Source organism: Chiloscyllium plagiosum, unplaced genomic scaffold (assembly GCF_037043375.1).
Source record: "Chiloscyllium plagiosum isolate Xiang-an unplaced genomic scaffold, Cpla_swu_hap1 HiC_scaffold_16, whole genome shotgun sequence".
In the NCBI taxonomy this organism is placed as follows: domain Eukaryota; kingdom Metazoa; phylum Chordata; class Chondrichthyes; order Orectolobiformes; family Hemiscylliidae; genus Chiloscyllium; species Chiloscyllium plagiosum.
Window position 1 is genome coordinate 39,878,376 of NW_028270154.1, and position 19,819 is coordinate 39,898,194.

Sequence of the window (19,819 nt, forward strand, 5' to 3'; positions counted from 1 at the left end):
GACAAGTATTCCCGTCCCCACACAATCTCACCTTTATCCCATCAAATTCCATCTCCCACATCCCACAATATTGATCTACCACACTTGATAATCATTTTCTTTCCCTCTTTGAGGCCCCATCCTTGATTCCTGAAGAAGGGCCTGTGCCCGAAACGTCGAATCTCCTGTTCCCTGGATGCTGCCTGACCTGCTGTGCTGTTCCAGCAATAAAGTTTCAACCCATCCTTGATATCCCTCTCTCCTCCCCTAACCCTGGATTATCCCTCTCTCTCTCCTCCCCCCCCCACAACCTTGATATCCCTCTCACCTCCCCCCCAATCCTTGGTGTCCTTTTCTGCCACTCCTCTCCCCACCCTTGATGGTCCGCTCTCCCACTCTTGATGTCCTTCTTTCTTGCCACTTCCCCTCACCCTTGATGTCCCTCTCTCCCCTGCCTCTTGATATCCTTCTCTGCCCTACCCTGATGTCCCTCTTTCCCCCTCCCCTTGATGTCCTTCTTTCCCCCTCCCCTCACCATTGATGTTTCTATTCCCCTCCCTTTACTGTCCTTCTTTCTCACCCCTTCCTCCTTCATATCTCTCTCTACCCCTCCTCCCCAACCTTCATGTCCATTTCTTTCCTGCCACATTCACCCTCAAACTCCTCCGTTCACCCTCACTGCCTAAATTCACCCTCAACCCCCTGCCCATCCCCACCCATCTCTGTTCACCCTCACCTCTCTGCTCATCCTCTCCACCCCCCGTTCACCCTCACCTATTCAGCCTCACCTCCTCCCCTGTTCACCCTCACCCCTGTTAACCCTCCAGTTCCCTGTTCGCCCTCCCAATTCACCCTCCCCCTCCCCCTCCCAATTCACCCTCCCCCTCCCCCTCCCAATTCACCCTCCCCCTCCCCCTCCCAATTCACCCTCACCCCCTCCCGATTACCCTCACCGCCTAAATTCACCCTCAACCCCGATTCACCCCCACCCTCCACGTCACCCTTCCCCATTCACCCTCACCCCCTAATCATCCTCTCCTTCCCCATTCACCCTCACCTCCACCCTGTTCACCCTCACCCCCCCATTCACCTCCACCCCACTCCCGTTCACCCTCTACCCCCCCCCCCCCCGATTCCCTCTCACCCCCATCCCGTTCACCCCTCATCGTCCCATCCCATTCACCCCCACCCTGTTCACCCCATCCAGCCCCAACCCATGCTGTTCACCCCACTTTCCAATCACGCTCACCCCTCCATCACCCTCACCGCCTAAGTTCACCCCCCCCCCCAATGTCACTGTCCTCCCTGCTGATCCCTGCCCCTCCCCCACCCAGCCCGCTAGCGGAGGGTTACTCTCTCTCCCTCCCTGTGCTCCGCCTGCAGTCTGAGCGTCGCCAGCTCCTCTCTGGATCCGAGAGAGAAGTTCAGGAGAAGGAAGGGAGAGAGAGAGAGAGAGACAAAAAAGGGGGAAAAAATCAACAAAAGAGGCGGAAAGCTGGCAGAAGTGCCGAATTCCAGGTACCGGGAGAATAGCGGCGGGTTTTGGGAGTGTGGTGGCGGGGTTGCCCCGCTCCAGGCGGGCGGTTTTTGTGAAGTTTTCCAGCGGAGTCCGGGACATGGCGTCGCCCCGGGCCTCGGGCCGGGAGCTGCACCAATCCCCCTCCCGCCGCCCCATCCCCGGCTCCAGCCGTTTCAAACCTCTCGGCTGATATTTAGCTGGAAGTATTTACTTGTACCCAGTTGTTCTCCCAGCGCCATGCCCCGGGAGAGCCGCCTTTATTCGGGGATGTGGTTTTGCTGGGCCCGGGCTCGGCCTGAAACTGCAGCGGGACCGAGGGGGATGTGTTTACCGCAATGGCTGCCGAGGGAGGGGGGGACAGACTGAGGTAGAAAGTTTTAGGAAGTGGGCGCTGTGTCCCGTCCGCAGTTATAGTTGCGGCTATTTATTGCGCACTTTGTCAAGCGGGATGGGGGGGATGATCAAAATGATTTTGTTTATTTTCGCTTTGAGGAACAAAGGGTGAAACGTCTAGTTCCCGAACCTTGTCTGTCCCAACCTTGTAATAGACCTGAGAAAGAGATGGGTGTGTGATCTCCCGGGAGGAAAGCCGGTGGTTGAAAGGAAATCTGATCGGATGGTAGTGAATCTGGTTGTGGTGGGGGGTGGGGGGGGTGTGGGATGTTGAATGTTGGGTTCTGTTCTCGGCAGGAGAACAGCAGCTGCTGGATTGTTGAACCATTATCCAGAATCTGCCAAACTCGAAGGCAGTTCACAGACTTTGAAGCACTTTTACATTTAATCAATGTTTTGGTCTTTATATAGCGGCCGCAAATCTGCTTGTTTAGGGCGGACTAACTTTGCAAAGAAGGTTTTCTGATTGAATGTCATTTTGTATCCACATTTATTTTTCAAAGACATTACGGTTCGAGATTATTGTAACAATTACATTTAATGTGTACGCACTCTGAATCAGTTTGTTTGTTGGGGTTATAGAAAAATACAGGGATTTCTTTTTAATGTTCCGATAGGTAAGCTCATCGATGTTCCAAAGTGCCGATTCTAAATAAATCACACTACAAGCTAACGAATAAACTAAAGTGTCACATGTTAATGTGTGTAGGCACTGTTGTAAATTGTACCAATCATTTCTTAAAAGCTCCAAGAAATTACATATGAGCATTACATTTCTGTTGAAATTGTACTGGGGACACCGATCCTGAATTTCAAATATCAGTGAGGAAATTAAATCCCACTTTTTTGAAGGGAAAGTAAAAATTAAGAGATTACAATTTCACAGGGTTAGGTGAAGAGTGACTATGTATAATTAAGTTGTGAATTGTACTGTATTAATGTATCTTAGTTATGTATTTAATCAGTATAACTAATATTTTACATAGTTGTTGTCCTGAGTAGGCTTACTTTTCTCTTGCCCCACAAAAAATGCAAAGACACTTCTTTAGTGTTATCCTTTTGCATTTCTGTGCTGTGATTATTTGCATGAATCTTTTGTGTTTATTGCATGTGACCTACCCAGCTGCTGTGGCTATTATCCTCTTCTGCCTTTCCCTCTGCGTTGGCCAACATCACCTTTTCATTGTTGGGCAATTGCTTTTTGCTTATCTCTTAATCTCTTTATTTCTTGAAGAAAAGAGGCAGTTTGTCATATCTTTCCAATGTTAACTGGTTTTTTAAAAAAAATCCCAGAATTTGGATCTACATCTTTGCCAAAACCTAATTATTTTTTGCTTGGGCCATGTCCTATAGGTGTACCAAGTTTCATTGAAATCCATCAAATAGCTTTGAAAAAATATATTGCCTAGAGACAAGCATTCGAAAATGTTAGCTCCACCCAGCTTTGGTGACTGACGTAATTATGTTGATGTATAATGTATTTTTGCAGTAAACTAAGCATTTTTAAAAACTTTGTGTGATGTGGGCCTCCCTGACCAGGCTGACATTTATATCCAATCCCTGTTCACTTTTTAAGTGAGCTGCCTCAACAACTGCAGTCCATTTCATGTAAGTACACTTCTGAGGAAGGGAGATGCAGTCTTTGATTAGTGACATTGAAGGCACAGTAGTACAGTTACAGTCGATGAGCATGATTAGATTAGATTACTTACAGTGTGGAAACAGGCCCTTCGGCCCAACAAGTCCACACCGACTCACCGAAGCGCAACCCACCCATACCCCTACATTTACCCCATACCTAACACTACGGGCAATTTAGCGTGGCCAATTCACCTGACCTGCATATTTTTGGACTGTGGGAGGAAACCGGAGCACCCGGAGGAAACCCACACAGACACGGGGAGAATGTGAAAACTCCACACAGACAGTCGCCTGGGAATTGAACCCGGGTCTCTGGCGCTGTGAGGCAGCAGTGCTAACCGCTGTGCCACCGTGCCGCCCACATGACCACCTTGTATTTGTTGCCCATTGTCCTTCTGGATGGTAGAAATTGTGGGTTCAGAAGGTGTAGTCAGTGGACTATTGATGAATTGTTGCAACATATTTTACAGATAGTATGCACAACTGTCCCTGCATTAGTTGTAGAAGGAGTGAATAAATGTGCTGCTTGGTCCAAGATAGTTTCAAACCTCTCGAGAGTTGTTCAAGTTGTACTCCACAGCCAGGTGTATGTATTCTGTCATACTTCTGATATTTGCCTCCAAGATGGTTGACTGGCTTTGAGGAGTCTGTTATTTCCCTCAGAATTTCTACCCTCTGATCTGAGTAGGTTACTACTGTGTAAGTGCTGTTTGTTAGCATTGTTGACAACATCTTCCATCACCTTTTTAAGGGATAGTTTATTATTTTTTCCATTAATGGACACTGTTAGACTGCAGTTACTTGCATTGACTGACAAAGGACAGTTATGAACATTAATATTCTGGGTTTTATGTTGGTTCTTTGGCAGAAAAGGTTGAATTCAGTTCATACATGATGCATGTGCTGAGATTTGTACATTGGTACTTCATTTCAGCTTAAACTTGAAAAATGCTATTAGAAAAGTGACAACATTTCCTAAATTAACTAGACAGCTCCGAAATCTAAAAGGTTTCTCAAATGGTTTATCAAGCTGTCTGGGAAATCTTTTAAAATCCGGATTATCAGCGGGTACAAAATTGCAGGTTTTTTGTTCAGCTCTTCACATGACTTAACCCACAAGACATAGAGTCATGGAGTTGTACAGCATGGAAAAAAACCCATCTAATCCGTCCACGCCGACCAGTTAACCTAAATTAATCTAGATCCATTTGCCAGCATTTGGTTCCTATTCCTCTAAACCCTATCCTATTCATTGTACCCATCCAGATGCTTTTTAAAAGTTGTAATTATACCAGCCTCAACCACTTCCACTGGCTGCTCATTCCAAACACAAACCATCCTCTGTGTGAAAAGTTGCCCCATAGGTCCCTTTTAAATCTTTCTTATCTCACCTTATACCTATGCCCTCTAGTTTTGGACCCCCTACTGTGGGGGGAGGGGCAAAGAGAGAGAGAGATATCTTGGCTATTCGCCCTATTCATGCCCCTCATGATTTTATAAACCTCTGTAAAAGTCACCCCTCAGTCTGTGACATTCCAGGGAAAATAGCCCCAGCCTATTCAGCCTCTCTCTGTAGCTCAAACCCTCCAATCCTAGCAACATCCTTGTAAATCTTTTCTGAGTCCTTTCTAGTTTCACATCTTTCCTCATGCAGGGAGGCCAGAATTGAATGCAATATTCCAGAAGTAGTCTAACCAATGTCCTGTATAGCTGCAACATGACGTCCCAACTCCTATACTCGGTGTTGCATTGATCAATAAAGGCAAGCATACCAAACACATTCTTCGCAATCCTGTCTACCTGCAACTCCACTTTCAAGGAACTCTGAGCCTGCCCCGTAGGTTTTTATTCAGCATCATGCCCCAGGACCTTATCATTAAGTGTACAAATCCTGTCCTAATTTGCCTTACAAAGTGCAACACCTCACATTTATCTAAATTAAACTCCATCTGCCACTCCTCAGTCCGTTGGCCCATCTGATCGAGGTCTTATTGTACTCTGAGGTAACCTCCTTCGCTGTCTACTACCCCACCAGGTTTGGTCATCTGCAAACTGACTAATATACTCCTCCTATAATTGCATTCAAGTAATTTGAATCAATGAAAAAAGCAATGGACCCAGCACGTCTAATTGTTAAGTTTTTTTTTGTCCCCCTGAGGTCCTTAGACACTTGATATAACTGCAAGCGCCAACTTCTGTGAACAACAACCAATTTTATTAAATACAAACAGTACAAGTTTTCTGGAGGAATCTTTAACGCATACCTCGCAGGACTTATGGGGTCATGGCAGAAGCTCTCTCTTGACAAAGGAAATAGCCATTCCTTTATACAAAATCTTTACATCACAGTTAGTAATACCCACAGGACAACCCCCCGCCATTCCCCCACAGTCGCATGCCATTAAAGACGCAATGCAGTGACTACTTCATCCTCAGAAACAATGTTGTGCAAATCATCCCTTTAATGGTCAAATCTGTTGGAAATCATCTTTTGTAACTGTAGGGGACTTTAGTCAAATTCCAATTGTAATGTTCTTATTGATTTCTGAAGGGCTGAAAAAGTAAATATAGGAGATGACAATGTAAATAGCTTTTGAATAACTAGGAAATGGCCATGCAAATGGCTTTGAATGCCAAGAGATTAGTGGTTGGCACTGCTGCCTCACTACACCAGAGTCCCAGGTTCGATTCCAGCCTCGGGCGACTGTTTGTGTGGAGTTTGCACATTCTTCTCGTGTCTGCGTGGGTTTCCTCCCAAAGTCCAAAGATGTGCAGGCTAGGTGAATTGGCTATGCTAAATTGCCCATAGTGTCAGGTGCATTAGTCAGGGGTAAATGTGGGGATATGGGTCTGGGTGGGTTACTCTTCGGAGGGTCGGTGAGGACTTGTTGGGCCGAAGTGTCCGTTTCTACACTGCAGGGAATCAATCTAATCTAATCTAATCTAATTGGAGGCCCAACCAGTCCACATCCTCCGAAGAGTAACCCACCCAGACCCCTTTCCCTTTGACATGCAGACACAGGAAAAATGTGCAAACTTCACACAGTCACCCGAGCCAGGAATCGAACCCAATTCTTAGCGCTGTGAGGCAGCAGTGCTAACCTCTGAGCCCCCATGCTGCCCTGGTCAGAGAACTAAAACAGCTCAGCCTCAAGTTCTAATATTCTTTAAAATCTTAACTAAACATCAAACTTAAAATGCAATCTTCTTTTTGTGAACAGTTTGCATTGAAAACATAGCAGCAAAGATATTATAATACAATGCTCTCGTTTGGCTAAAGAATGACCACTGACACAATTTTTTTTATATACAGACATTGTAGAATTTCAAGCAAACCAGGGGTTCAAGGTCCTCAATGAATTTGTTTTAAGGTTGCAAGTTTGATAATTTTAAAAAGGACATAATGTTGTATAATAATATGAAAACAAAATCTGCACTATTACATAGCCCGCAAAACACATTTAATTGAGATCCTAATTCAAATAAAGCAAAACACTTACTTTGATATTTTCTGAACCAGTACTTTAACAAACCAAAATAATTAAATATCAAACACTTTCAGTATGGTATAATTTATATTGAAACTTCCTTTTTCAACTCCAGTATTAGTCCAAACTTAATTTCAGCATTTCTCTTTTTATTCGCATCCTCTCGATGAAATTACACTTATGAAAAGAGAAAACCCTCGCAGCGGACCACATGGCTCCGCAGTCCATGCCATCCCCTTCCCCCAAAAGAAGGACTTGCAGAGTTGAGTCCACAGTCTAGAAACTGATACTCTCTCGACAAAAACCTGGACAAAGCTTCCGTGACAGTCAATGCACTTCACTGTTGGGATCCGAGTGGACCAGCCCCACTTTTTCTCCTCCTTTTCCCAGTGATGCCACGTTATCCTAAAAGTACTTCTCAGGGGAGGTTGGGGGACAAAGGCAATAACTTTAAAAAGTAACACATTTTGTTTGATGTATTTCTTTGAAGTTCCTGATTTCTAACTTTTTTTAATGCTCTGGAGCCTCAAACCTTGCCACGAGAGGAATCCAAATTCCTTTTACCTAGGGAACTTTAACCTCCATTCTCACTTCTCACAGGGACCCAAACCCCTATTCTTAGCCTATATGTCTGGGGTCTCGAACTCCAATTAAACCAGGGGACCTGAACCCCAATTAAACCCAGTTTTGTGCAAAGCGACTTGTTGTTGTGCGAGTTACATCAGAGATTACATCATCACAGAGTCCCAGGAGATGAGGGGTCTGTTAAGTTTAGAGAGAGAGAGAGAGAGATCAAGGTGAATCTCGCCTTGTGGGCCCATCCGTTTCATGCATCCAACACTCAAAATGGCTTATTCAGCCCACCTGGAAGGTCCATGTATGTTGGAATTCTACTGCTGCCACTATATGTTGTTTTTTTTTTCTCTGAGACCCTTACTCACTTGATGCAACTGTAAACGCCAACTTTTGTGAGCAACAACCAAATTTATTAAACACAGTACACTACAAGCTTTCTGGAGGAAACTTTAATACACACCTCGCAAGGCTTATGGCGTCATGGCAGAAGCTGTCCCTGAACAAAGGAAACAGCCCTTCCTTTATACAAAATCTTTGCAACGCAGTTAGTAATAGCCACAAGACAAACCCCAGCCATTCCCCCACTGTCACTTACCATTCAAGACACAATGCAGTGACTACTTCATCCTCAGAAACAATGTAATGGTCTAATCAGTTGCAAATCATTTGACTATAGGGGACTATAGTCAAATTCCAACTGTAATGTTTTTATTGATTACTGAATAGGGGATGAAAACGTGAATAGTAGATGACAATGTAAATAGATTTTGAATAACTAGGAAATGGCCATGCAAATGGCTTTGAATGCCAAGCAATGGGAATGTGATTTCCTTACAATCTACCTGCGAACCAGAGGCATTCCACCCTAGCCTTGGGACATCCAGTTTCCTAAAGGTCACCAGAGCAAATTAACTCGTTAATGTCTCATAGTCATATGCCTCCAGTCCAAAGAGCAACATTCCACCACCACCCTCTGGCTCTTACCTTCAAGCCTATTTTGTATCCAAGTTGCTGGCTCTCCCTGAATGTCATATCTTCTAAGCTTGCTAACCAGTCGATCATATGAAACCTTGTCAAATGCCTTGCTGCAGTCCATATAGACCATTTCCACCACCCTGCCGTCATCGATTTTCTTTTTCACTTCAAAAAACTCAGTCAAGTTAGTGACACGTGATTTCCCATGCACAAAGCCACTTTGACCATCCTTAATCAGTCCTTGCTTTCCAAATGCATGTAAATCCTGTACCTCAGAATTCCCTCCAACATCCTACCCACTGCTGATATCAGGTACACCGGTCTCTAGTTCCCTAGTTTTGCCTTACCATCTTTCTTAAATAATGACATCATGTTCGACATCCTCAATGTCATCTGTAGTGATGAGCTCACAAATTAAGCACCCACTCGCTGAAGAAATTCCACATCTCAATCTGAGGCTGCACTCTTGAGTCGTATTTTCTTCTACTAGTGGAACATCTTCTCCACGTCTGCTTTATTTCAGTATTCTGAAAGTTTCAATTAGTTCTCTTCCCCCCCCCCCCCCCCCCAATTCTTCAAATCTCCATTGAGTACCGACCCAGAGTCCCCAACCGTTCCGCATAGGACAAGCCCTTCATCCTTGGGATCATTCATTTAACCTCCTCTGGGCCCCCTCCAAGATCACAAAGTCTTTCCTTGGATACGAGGCCTAAAATTGCTCACATTGTTCCAAATGTGGTCTAACCAGAACCTTATAAAGCCTCAGCAGTACTGTTCTGCTTTTGTATTCTAGACCTCCTGAATGAATGCTAACATTGCATTTGCCTTCCTAACGCCAACTGAACCTGTGTGTTACCATTAAGGGAATCCTTAACTCCCAAGTCCCTTTCTGCTTCAGACTTCCAAAGCCTTTCCCGATTTAGAAGATAGACTATGCCTCTATTCTTCCTACCAAACTGCATAACCACACGCCTTCCCACATTGTATTCCGTCTGCCACTTCTTTAACCACTCTCCTAGCTTATCCAAATCCTCCTACAGATTCTCACCTTCCTCAACATACCTGTCTCTCCACCTATCTTTTGGTCATCTGAAAACTTAGAAAGAATTCCCTCAGTTCCTTCATTCAGATGGTTAATATGGAATGTGAATACTTATGGTCCCAACACTGTCCCCTGTGGAATTCCACTTGGTGCCAGCTGCCATCCTGAAAAAGACTCCTTTATCCCCACTCTTTGCCTTTCAAGTATTCTGCAATCTCATGTTTTATAATGGACTCTCAAATCTTACCAACAACCAAAGTCAGACAAACCAGCCTATAATTTCCTGTCTTCTACCTCCCTCTTTTCTTAGCAGAGGTGTTGCATTAGCCATTTTCTAGTCCTGTGGGACCATCTGTGCCTCCAGTGTTTCCTGAACATCACCACCTATGCCTTTACTATCTCCCCACTATCTACTTCTGAACTCTGGTTCGGGTGATTTATCCACATTCAGAGTTTTCGGCTTTCCCAGCACCTTCTCCTTGGTGGTGGCACAACACTCACCTCTGCCCCACATTCTCTTGAAATTCTGGTATGCTGCTGATGTCTTCCAGTGTGAAGACTGATGCACCAAATCTTTTCAGTTCCTCTGCCATTTGTTTGCTCAGATATCCAAGTTGGACTGCATAATTCATGTTGTAATAAAACTATTGCTTTGTATCAATGGAAATTATGTAGTATATGACCTGTAATTGGCAATAGTTAAAGCAGTTTTGATTAATTTAGTTTCTTCTAATGTGAACATGTGTAACACTGTGAATTCAAGTTACACAGGAATCATGAGCTAGAATTATGAAAAAGAAATAAAGTAGTTGGATCCTCTCGCATGAAATTAATCACTTGGGGCAACTTCAAATTTTGTAAAATGTATTTTTTTAAAAAAGGAACATTCTGAATTTCAGTAAGTAATTTCAATAGACATCTTTTTATAAAAAATGTAAACATATTGTGACAACTAGCAGCATGAGCATGTCAGTTTTATATAAATATTTTTGTGGTCTAAATCTCGACCCATTCTGTTTAAATTTTGCATCTGAAGAAACTATTACACTTATTTGATTTTTATTTAGTTACTATTGTCAGAAACTACTGAACATTGCAGTTTTATATTTCATCTAAATATAAATGTATACACACATAAATTCAAACATTAAAACAGCTGACTTGGACCAACAGTTCATGTTGGCATTTTGTTTTTATACAAGCAGTTAATTTCGATTGCATTTTCCCAGCTGCTTCCATACCCAGAACCTGTTTTTGTTCATCTGCCAATTCAATCTAGAGTTGAAAGCTTCTATTGCCTCTGCCTCGACCTATAACTCTGAAAATATATTCCTTGTCTTAACAGTTCTGTTTCAAAATGTTCCTTCTGCTCTACATACAAGATGATCAGAGGATTAGGTAGGGTAGACAATGAACGTCTTTTTCCTATGATGATGACGTCAGCTTGTACGAGGGGACATAACTCCAAATTGAGGGGTGATAGATTTAAGACAGATGTCAGAGGCAGGTTCTTTACTCAGAGTGGTAAGGGCGTGGAATGCCTTGCCTGCCAATGTAGTTAACTCAGCCACATTAGGGAGATTTAAACAATTCTTGGATAAGCACATGGATGATGATGGGATAGTGTAGGCGAATGAGCTGAGAATGGTCCACAGGTCGGCACAACATTGAGGGCCGAAGGGCCTGTTCTGCGCTATATTGTTCTGTGCTCTCTGTTTTAAGCATTATTTGTTTATCAGTGCTACTAAATTAACCTGATTTTTAATGATCTGCAAAATTGAGCTGTTTCAGTATTCATATAGTACACAGTATCTTGTGTTCCTAAAAATACTAGTAGAAAATGAGGACTGCAGATGCTGGAGATCAGAGTCGAGAGTGTGGTGCTGGAAAAGTACAGCAGGTCAGGCAGCATCTGAGGAGCAGGAGAATCGCTGTTTCGGGCTTAAGCCCTTTGCCCCTGATGAAGGGCTTCTGCTTGAAACATTGATTCTCCTGCTTCTCGGATGCTGTCTGACCTGCTGTGCATTTTCAGCAACACACACTCGACTACTTAAGAATACTGAATGTTACAGTATAGGAATAGATGACTGATCATCAAGATCATGCTGCTTTTCTTAAGAGCTAAGCAGGTCATTAGTGGCACAGAATTTCACACTAAGCTCCTGTGTCACCTCCCGTCCCAAGTGAAGAGATGTTTCCTGGTCTTCTATTTGACCTTTTTCATAATTTATTTCAGTGCCTCTTCATTACTGTTTCATCGCATGTGGAATAATCTGTTACAGTCTGCTTTATCAAAACCTCCATTTGATTATCTCTTTAAAATTTACATTAGTGAGATGGAGGAAGACAGTGGAAAATAAGACTCAAATTTGTCATCTTCTCTGACAACCACCAATTCACAAAATGACTTTGACATAATGAAACATCTCATGATCATTATAAAATATAGTATGGCACTGAAACAATTTAGATATTAAAACAGGTAATGAAAAGCTTGGTCAAATCAAGTAAGTTTTAAAGAGGGAAGTGAGGTGGAAAGGCAGAGAAGATTATAGCTATACCAAAGAGAGGCAACTGAAGGCATGCCCACCACCAATAAATAAATTATTAGAGAAGCACACACCAATGGTAGTGGTCACTCTACCCAGAAGTAACCCAGACCCCCAGTTTAGTGTTTTGAGGATGTGTGGTTGAATGACAGATGGTGAAATTTGAATTCAGTTTGAAAAGAAATCTGGATGAAAAATCTATTCCAGTCAGGACCATGTAACCACTGTCAATTGTCATAAGATCATCTGGTTCAGTTTCCTTAGGGAAAGAAATCAGTCTTTACCTGGTCTGGCCTTTGTGTACTTCCAGACTCCCAGCAATGTTGTTGACTCTTAATTGCCCTCTGAGTTTGGGCAATAAATTCTGGCCCAGCCAGCAACACCCACATCCTCTGAATAAAAGAAGAGAATTGAAGGAGAGATTTCAAATGTGGCATAGGAGTGTATTCGAGATAGGGGTGTGCAAGGCCATGAATGTATCTGAAAATAACATTGAGTATTTTGAAATCATGGTGTTGCCAGGAGTCAGCAGGCAGATCTAATAGATGACCGAAACTTGCAGCAGGTCAATATATAGATAGCACGGTTTTAAGATGGCCTTGTTTATGGATGGTTGTGTGCAGGCATCAGTCAGCAGAAAACAAAAGTTGGAATATTCAACTTGAGAAGTAGTAACTCGAATGAATGAGGGTTTCATTAGCAAGGATCTGAGAAGGACAACTTGGGTGATCATGGAGTGGAAACTGGAAGTCCTAGTATAAGGTCGGAAACTCATCTTTGTTTCAAATATGGCATCAATATTGTAAACAGAACAAGTGAATCTGAAGCAGGAGTAGGCTATTCAGTCTGTTGAACCAGCTGTCTCATTTAAGAAGATCATGGTTGATATGATTGTAACTTCAAATGCAGATTCCAGCCTGTCATTGATAACCTTACAATCCCTTGCTTAACGAGAATCCATCTACCTCTGCGTTAAAAGTATTGAAGGACTCTGCTTCCAATACCTTTTCAGGATGAGCATTCCAAAGGTTGTCATCATTGAGATTAAAAGCTTTGCCTCATCTCTGTTTTAAAATGATATTTAGAGTTCCCCATTTTACCACAAGATGAAACATCCTCTTTGAATCTGCCTTATCAAGACCCTTTGGAACTTTCTGTTTTAACCTAGTTGCCTCTTGCTCTTCTAAATTCAGCAGTAGATGTCTAGCCTCTTCAATCTTTCCTGTATAGATAACTCACCCATTTCAGCTATTAATCTAGTAAATCCCTGAACTGACTCCAATGCAAGGTGATCAATACTGTGCATAGTATTCCAAACGTAGTCCCACCAATGCCCTGTATAACTGGAGCAAACCATCTTACTTTTGTATTCAGAACCCCTTGTGATAAATCTTAGCATTCGGTTGGCTTTCCTAATTGCTGTACCTGCATACTAACCTTTGGCAATTCATCGTTGAGAATCAAGATGTTTTGCAATCTTGCACCATTTAGATATATGCCTTTTTATTCTGTGGAGAGAAATTAGAGTGGGTGAAGATAGTTAAAGGAGAGAGAGTGAGAGAACACCTGAGAGAGAGAACCATTCACAAGGTTGGCTAATGTTGGGTTGAGGAGGGAAAGGTGATCAAATCAATGGTAGTAGAATCAAGGAAACCAAGTGAGCTTAGAGAGGGTGGGAGGAGGGTGGCAGGTGTGGTATGGCGGTAATATCTCAACTTCTCAATCAGGTTCAAATCGCATCTGCTTCATAGATATGTAATAAGATTTCTGAACAGACAGTATTAGGGTAGGGCAAATAAAGTTTGGTCACTTGAGATTGTGCGAAGGATATAGCAAATACAGATGATCGTTTTCTTGATGTTTGTGCCAAAGAAGTCTGTGATCCTCTTTGTTGGTGAGATGGAGGGAATTATGGATTAAGAAGATGGTTTGCAGTAGAGAAAATCTTTGTCTTTGTATTCATGTATAACACACTAACTGTACTGTACCTTTTACATTGCTTGAATCAAATTCTGCACTGGCTGACATTACCACTTCTTAATTTTGTTGCCTTGACATAAAAAGACAGGAATTTTGCAGATGTATCTGTCTAAAACTCCAACTTTTCACGTTATGTTGCAGACCTGTTGCCCTGTTTGAAATCTGAAAATTGGATTTTCCTTTATTTTCCCTATATTTCCATTCATTCACAATCGTTATACATTGAACTACATCCATGCCCCCCATTTTCTGGCTATCCTGCAAAGTCATCTTACCAGTGACTGATTTTTCAGCACAGTTTGCCAATATCCTCCGATTTAGGATGATTAGCAAACTTTGTTATTTACTTAATCCAGATAATGTTACACACACAAACATAAAGATATAGCAGAGTATCTCCAATAGGGCTTTCTGTAAAAAGCACTCATGTTCTGCCTTCCAACAGTCTCTATCTCCAGGTGGTTACATGCTGCTTAAATTCCTGTGCTGTATTTATGTTGTAATACGTTTACAAATGTCTTGCAATTTACACTGTAAGGTGCATTCATTGAAACTTTTTAAAAGTGATTTATGGATTTGTCAAACATGATCTGCCTTTTGGAAATATGTGCTCCATTCTAATTAGCTGCTGTTTATCCATAAACCCATGCATTTCATTTGTAGTACAGGCAGCAGTAATTTGATAATTGAAGTCTGGTAATTGTCTTGTCGCTGTATTCATTTTGAAAATAGTCACCTTTTGTTGCCACCATCCAATCCTCTGGTGCAGTTATAATTAGAGTAGCTGTATGTTCCCTTTTTCACCAAAGGATCCCTGAATTTAAGCTCCAAAATATATTATGTATGCCTAATATGCTTGTGTTCGCACTATTAATACATATTTATGTAAAATTCCTTTTATTACCTTGGTTTTGCAAATTTTCTTTGTTCCCCTCATATTAGGTCTTCTCAGTTAAATGGTAGAATTCTAGCCAATGTGTTGAGAAGATGTGGGTTCAAGCTTCGCTATAAAGAATCAATCACATACCTTTGGCTGATGCTACAGTGTGGTCTCCTGTTGTTCTGGCTAATAGTTATCCATTAAATAACAAAACTAAAGCACTTGAACTCTTGCTCTTTGTAGGTCCTTGGTGTGCGGGTACACAGCTGTGTTTTCTGATATTATTGCATTTCAACAGTGTTTCATCAGTTGTAAAGCCATTTGGGAAGACCTAAAGTTGTAAAAGTTGCAATGTCATTCAAGTTCTGTAATTACATTTGATTTCTTATTTCCATTTACATACTTCTCCGACAGATGTTTCTGAATTTGTCAGTATCTAAACATTTTTGGTAATGTCTTTATTTCCTGATTTTTAAAAAAATGATCTTTGTTTTTTCCCCAATTATTATATTATGGTTACTATTTCCCCATTTATAGTTTGCCTATTTGGTCAATGAGTGCTTCCTTCCTTGATGAAGTAACAACATATTGACTTGAGAAACAATCCTGCAAAAAAAAAGCTGAAAACGTCAAAAAATATTTCCCTATCCCAATCCAGTTTTGGATAATCTAAATCTTTGCCTATATATCAGTTGTTAAAACAAATCCCTCTAATTTATTTTTAAATTTGCATTTGACTTTCTGCTGTTTAGGTTGTGATATTCTGTCACTTAAGTCTGGTTAATTGTCTTATCACTGTATTCAGTTTGAAAATAGTCACTATGTTGCCACCATTCAGTGCTCTGATCCAGTTACACTTAGCGCATCTGTATGTACCCTGCTTTCACCAAGATATCACTGGTGTCCTTGATCCTTACTGCAGTTGACAGCGATTTTGTTTTGATTGTCTGTCAATTTTTCTTTGTTATTTGAAGACAACCATCTGTTGTGAATTCTAACACTGCTGTAGAGGAAAGTTAGTTTCTTGCCTGCATTGTTTTCCAAAAACTGGGCAAGATTGAATTTTCTCATTTTATTGGGCCTGGTCTATCTAGTTAGTGTTTTGTCTTTAGCTATCTGTTCTTTGCTATTGAAAAGATGCAACACCATGCACCCCGCCCATGTTAATATTTCTTGTGCATTTTTTATTTTAGTCTATGACAGACCTGCCATGTTCCTTGAGATTCAACTTCAAGGAGCTCTTGAACCTTAATATTGATCTACCTGACAGGGCGTGTCCACTTTTAAGTTGGAAGTACATTACAACTTTTAAGTATTTGATTTTCAGTCATAGATGCTACATATCTGTTTTATCTGAGTTCAGCCCTTTGAGTGCTTCAAATCCAAACGCTTCTGCTCTGAAGTATCTCGGTTTTGGGCACTTTGTCCTCCGAGTTAATGCCCATGATGTCCTGAATGCATCTCATGTAGAACCTGCCTAACTGCTTAATATTAGGAGTGATGTTTCCCTGGCTTCAGGGAGCAGAGATATTACCGCAGCTTTGTGAATTATAAATTTTGTTGCAATATTTAATACCTTATTTCTTCCACAGTCAGTTGTGTAAATTTGCTTAGCTTGCTCTAGAAATTGTTTCCTGCCTTGCTGCCAATTAAGAGGTTACACCTTTGGGATAGATAAAGTTGTCTACAACCTTTTTAAAGTTCTGTGGTTGATGGTTATCATTTGCGGATTATGGTCAGAATTTGGTGGTGTTTGGTTGGAACGTCTGTCTTCCTTAAGCTGATGTTAGCCCATGGTTGTCAGTTGTTTGCAAAAATCAGTTCATGCCATGCTAAAGTTAAACTCTGTCATCGGCAAACAGCAATTCCAATGCCGTCATATCTGATACTTAGGATTTCAGGTTAGAAAGATTGTTTAGATAGTGTCTCGATTTTAACACCTTACATTCCTCGCTGAGGTTATTAGGGACATTTAATTCTTATACTAACTGCATGCAAGTGACAAAAAATTATGATCTTCCAGACTACATTGGTTGAAAGTTTTCAACTCTCGCTATTAAACAAGCACAATGCAATAATAAAATAAAACAAAGAATTGCAGATGCTAAAGATCTGAAACAAAAACAGAAATTGCTGGAGAAACTCAGCAGGTCTGGCCGAATCTGTGGAGAGAAAGCAAAATTAACATTTTGAATCCAGTGACCCATCTTCAGAACTGATAGCAACTAGAAAACAGATGTCGAAAGCAGATGTGCTGGGAAAAGCTTTTTGCTCACATGAATAGTTTGCATCTGAAATCCACTGCCTGGAAGTATGGTGGAGGCAGTTCAGTTAAGGCGTTCAGGAACGCATTAGATTATTGTTTCTAAGTCATATGCAAGGGCATGGAAAAGGGCAGGCGTCTAGCACTAAGTCATGATATACATTTGGAGAGCTACTGCAGTCACAAAGGGCTGAATGGACCCCTTCTGTGCTGTTGCACTTTTGTGATTCTGCAATTACCTGTAACCATGACAAACTTTATGACAAATTGGCTTAGTAACAATGTTCTTGATTCATACTAAATTCAGATCTTGCGATGTTCTTCGGCACTTAATCTGATCAGCTCATCATTGCAGTAAGGGCATTTCTTCAGTGCTGGAAAGGAACTTGGAGTGAAAAGGGAGGGATCCAGTTGTTGTCAACCAAGTTGGTACTAATGACGTTGATAGGACTCAAAAGGATATTCTACTGAAAGATTGTGAACATTTAGGAGCTAAATTAAAAGCCAGAGCCTCCAAGATAATAATCTTAGAGTTATTGCTTGGACCACAGACATCCTAGCTCAGGGTACCTAAAGTCAAGGAGTTAGATACATAACTTAAAGATTAATGTGGCAGGAATGGGTTTCCATTCAAGGAACACTGGCATTAGAATTGGGATAGAAAGGAGCAGTTTCAGTGAGATTGGCTTCACTTGAACTGTAGTAGGATCTGTGTCACATCAAATTGGATTGCGACGGCTTTACTGTCGGCTTGAACCAAATTCTTTTGGGGAGCAGGGTGCTCAGGCAGGAGGATATATATAGGATAAGGGCAGCACAGCAGGGATGGGGGTTGTTGCACAGTGGCTCAATGGTTAGCAGTGCTCCCTTCGCGGCAGTGTCTCTGGTTTGATTCTGGTCTTGGGCGACTGTGTGGAGTTTGCATGTTCTCCCCGAATTTGCATGGGTTTCTCAGTCCAAACATGTCCAGGTTAGTTGGATTTACCTGTAGTATCCAGGATGTACAGGCTAGGTAGGTTAGCCATGTTAAATGCAGGATTACAGGAAGGAGTGGAGATGGGTGTTGAGTCTGGGCAGGTTGGTGCAGACTCAATGGGCTGAATGGCCTCTTTCCATAATCTAGGAATTCTATAACAAAGCAAAGAATATGGCAGCATTGCCAGGGAACTGTTTTGATAATAACATCCAGAGCAGAGCAGTAAGGGACAGGCATATACAGTCATAAAACAGCAGCAAATATGTTAAAAGAGGGACAAATTGGTATAAAGGCATGATTAATGGCTCATAAATACATGTGTTATTCGAAAAAAAAATTAATGACATAAGTAAAGATTAATGGGCATAGTCTTATAGTGATTACAGAGATGTGGTTACAAAGATCAAAATGGGCATTAAATATTTGAATTTTTTTGAAACAGAATTTTTGAAACAGCATGTAGGAAGGAAGGGATAGTGAGGTAGCTTTGTTAGTATGAGATGTAATAAGTATGATTGCAAGAAATGATTTTGGATTGGATGATGTAGAAGTCATATGTTTGGACGTAAGAAATAAGGTGAAGACGACCCTAGTGGCCAGAGAATAAATCATGAAATAATGAGGGCAAGTAGTAAAAGCAGTAGGTGACTTTAATCATCATATGGATTAGAAGAAGCAAACTTGTGAAGGTAGCCATGAGTAAGAATTCATACAGTGTATTCAGGACAGTTTCCTGGAACACTATATTGTGGATCCCCCAAGGGATCAATCTGTTTTGGGTCTGGTAATGTGTAATGAGGCAAGTTTAACAAATGATCTTAGAGCAGTGACCATAATATGGTAAAATTTAGAGCTAAGTTTGAGAGTAAGAAACTTTGGGATGGAAACAACAGTGCTGAATGTTTTAAATAAGGGTAATTACAGAAGAATGAGTGTTGAGTTAGTTGAGTGGACTGGGAAAGGAGTTTAGCAGATAAAAAGGTTGACGGACAATGGCAGAAAATAGTTTGTGACTCACAGCAAGGACAATTCTCTGTGAAGGAGGAGGAATCTAGGAAAGGGATAAGCTGACCATGGTTGTCCAAAGAAATTCAAGATAGTATCAATTCAAAAGAAATACACACATAAAACGTGGCAAAAATTGTTGATAATCTAGAGGATTGGGCAGTTTTAAAAGCCAATAAAATTGATCCAAAAAAAGGGAAAAATAACCTATTGGCAAACTAGCCACAAATCCTAAAATAGATTTTAAGACCTTTTTAAAGATTTAAAAAGGAAAATCAAAGCCAGTCTGATCATAACCCCCTTGGATAGCAAAGAAATAATAATGGGGAATCAGGAAATGATTATTGATCTTTAAGGAACTGGGTTATGGGCAAAAGGCAGGAAATGATCAGATTGGCAATGATCTCGTTGAATGGTGGAGCAGGCATAATGAATCAAATGACCTACTTCTACCCCTATTAATTTGTAACCTTACATAGAATATTGGTAGAGTGTTGTATTGTTAGATGTTCCACTTCAGAATGTTTGCAAACTCAGATAAATGTAAAGTATC

The 19,819-nt window shown here is 41.4% G+C and overlaps 1 protein-coding gene across 1 annotated transcript in view; it reads left to right on the top strand.

The window, feature by feature from the left end:
• The first annotated feature begins 1,368 nt into the window (after positions 1 to 1,368).
• LOC122556620 (SMAD family member 5) overlaps positions 1,369 to 19,819 on the top strand; it is a 67,338-nt gene continuing 48,887 nt past the window's right edge. Inside the window, exon 1 of the mRNA XM_043703526.2 lies at positions 1,369 to 1,497. The gene's annotated coding sequence lies outside the window, so the exon portion shown is untranslated. The remainder of the gene's footprint in view (positions 1,498 to 19,819) is intronic.